Here is a 2,837-nt window from a genome sequence, read left to right as displayed (position 1 = left end):
CAAGCTCCACTTGTACACATGCCTGAAGATTGGGTTCTCGTTCAAGACAAAGTGGACGACGGCCACACAAAGTTGCTCTTTTCGTGGCCGAGGGCTTGACACCATAGAAATGATGTCATATTTTGAGAAAGAGGTTGCACGGATCAAGCACTTAGCTCCTTTGCTACAGTCCTGTGCCGATTCCCTACAAGTGATCACTACGAAGACGACAATTCTGAAGCTGTATGCAGAGAAAGCTCAAAATATCAATTGAACATAGTACGTGCTCGCTGTGACTCGCATTATGACTGGCTTGTACTGTATAATATACAAATCAAATGCATCGTGCCACCTTGACATGATATAAAACAATGCGAAGGCACATACGCGACCCTAGCAAGTTGCCACCCATTTTATACATATGATCTTAGTTAATGTGGAGATTGCGAGATCTTCGTTACATATCTTCAGTACTAGCATGAATGATGGCCTTGGTTAATTTATTCATGCCATCGTCGATCAGTCGTCTATACAGATTCTTGAGAGGAAACTTCTCCATATAAACTGAATATGGGAAAGTTTGAATGCCCTTGTACTCATAGGCGGACCCAGGAAATTTCCGAAGCCTGGGCAAGCCGAAGTGTGACAAAAAAAAATCCTGCGCACATCAACTATCAGATATGGAAAATAAATCATCAATACGATTTTTCATGCATAAATATGGACACAATACATAAAAAAGCATAATAGCAGATGCAAATGTTCATTGCTACTAAATACTAGACTTTTAACATTTAACAACGGTGGACCAAAAGGCTCAAATGTTCATAAGTACTAGATAATATATATTGAAATTCCAAGTCTCTAACGGCTTGACAACAAAAGCTTGTCCAAATGCTCCCAAAAGACTCTACACAATAAAGGAAATTTGAGTTAGGAAATTATATGATGGTACCTTCATATCTTTTTAGGTAGATGTCCGAAAGAAAAGTAACACAAGATAATAAACATACCGTCCATCATGTCTTTTTAGGTAGATGTCCTTTCCTTGTCTTCATGGCTTGGAACCGTTTAGCAATATCATCACTATCAAGTTCCCTAAATATCTCCCACTCCGTGTAACATATCATCAAGTCATTGAACCAATCATTCTTCATCTTGTTACGTAATTTTGACTTGATAATCTTCATTGCCGAGAAAGCCCTCTCAACGGATGCCGTTGACACCGGCAATATCAAAGCCAACTCAATAAGTTTGTACACCAATGGGAAAACCAAATGCTTCTCCGTTTCAACCATCTTCATAGCCAAACTTGCGTACAGCAACTATCAGATACGGAAGTTCACAATTGGTTGTGTTGGACCCTTCAAAAGATAAGCTCTTCTCACTTGGTCTTGAACATCCGGATGGTAATCATTAATTTGTTGTCGAAGCGCGGGATCACAAACAATATCATCAGGATTAAACACATGTGAATCCTCCTCGTCTTGTCTTTGTGGTTGCGAGTGTGGTGTTGGTAAGTTACTTGGGTCAACCAAAAAGCTTCTCATTTCTGTAATGAAATGTATGTTCAATAATAGGACTACAAGTTCATTTAAATTGAGAAAATGCACTTCAATAGTAGATATGTAGAGACGGAATTCATCTAATTGAGAAAACTGCAGTGCTAAATTAACTAAAAAAATATAGTTCTGAAATGAGCATAGGCATGGAAATGAGCAGACACGGTGCTAAATTGAGCTAATACAAAGAAAAGTAACAGAGAGCCAGAACTAAATTCACCTAGTTGTCTTCTAGCTGGAGCTGCAGAAATTGCGCCACCCCGTCGGGCCTGGGTCGAGCCTCTGCCGGCTGTAAGTTCCCTCCCACTTCCTCCCACCGCCGCCGCTGTCGTCACGCCCGAGCTGCCGCCCCCTCTCTTCCGCTTCCGGCCGCGAGCTGCGCCTTCGATCTCCTGCGAGGTCTGCACATCTCCTAATGCAGCTAGATGCCTGGGAAGGTCGCCCCCATCGCGGGATGCCATCTTAGAACGCCGGATCCTCACCTCGCCGGCTTGCTTCCCGCCGGCGGTCGGCCGGGAAGGATCGCCTCGTCCAGTCGTCTCGTCGTCTGCCACAGGAGTGAGCGATTGGGGAATTGGTATCGATCGATTTGACGATTCGTTTCCACAGACCACATATACGCTGGATTGCTGGCCCAAAGTAAGGCCCAAAAGGCCAAAACTGCTGACCGTGGGGCATTGCCCAAAATTGCCCAGTTTCAAGCCCGGGCAGAGGTGCATCCGGCCAGCTTTTTTCGTTCAGATCAATCGCTACCTTCAGGAGACGACCGACGAAGAAGCCCGGGCAGTCGCCCAGGCAAAAGGGGTGGTGCGTCCGCCCATGCTTGTACTGAACTACATCTATATGATTAAAGAGAATGAGTCTGGCATGAGCGACCAAGAACAATCTAGCATGCTGTATTTTCTACGCATTTAAATCATGGTGATCGATAGAAGTAGGAGCACTAGTAGAAACAAGGGCTTTGGTTTTTTTTTTTTGCCCCAAAGAGCTTTTGCACCGAATTTGGCACGAACCGGTGCTAAAGGGGGTCATTAGCACCGGTTCGTGCGGTCCAGCCGTTCGAGGGACCTTTAGCACCGGTTCGCACGAACCGGTGCAAATGAACTATCTTTTGCACCGGTTCGTAACACGAACCGGTGCTAAAGGGTTGGCGTCAGCCGCGAACCCTTTTGCACCGGTTCGTGTTACGAACCGGTGCTAAAGGCTACCCTTTTGCACCGGCTAATCACCGGTTCGTACCCCGAACCGGTGCAAAAGGTTTTTCTACTCCCCCCGCACCTCCACCCCCCCCCCCCC

The 2,837-nt window shown here is 45.6% G+C and overlaps 1 long non-coding RNA gene across 1 annotated transcript; it reads right to left on the bottom strand.

Annotated features, from left to right (window-relative positions):
• Window positions 1–276: 276 nt before the first annotated feature.
• On the bottom strand, window positions 277–1,871 carry LOC127348667 (uncharacterized). The gene is made up of 3 exons (XR_007879868.2): window positions 1,762–1,871; window positions 993–1,531; window positions 277–889 (listed from the first exon to the last, which is right to left on the bottom strand). It is a non-coding gene; the product is annotated as an uncharacterized lncRNA (long non-coding RNA).
• Window positions 1,872–2,837: the final 966 nt, after the last annotated feature.

This window comes from Lolium perenne, chromosome 4 (assembly GCF_019359855.2).
Source record: "Lolium perenne isolate Kyuss_39 chromosome 4, Kyuss_2.0, whole genome shotgun sequence".
NCBI lineage: Eukaryota > Viridiplantae > Streptophyta > Magnoliopsida > Poales > Poaceae > Lolium > Lolium perenne.
The sequence above is the reverse complement of the archived record's forward strand: the minus strand, read 5'-3'. Positions and strand labels throughout refer to the sequence as shown.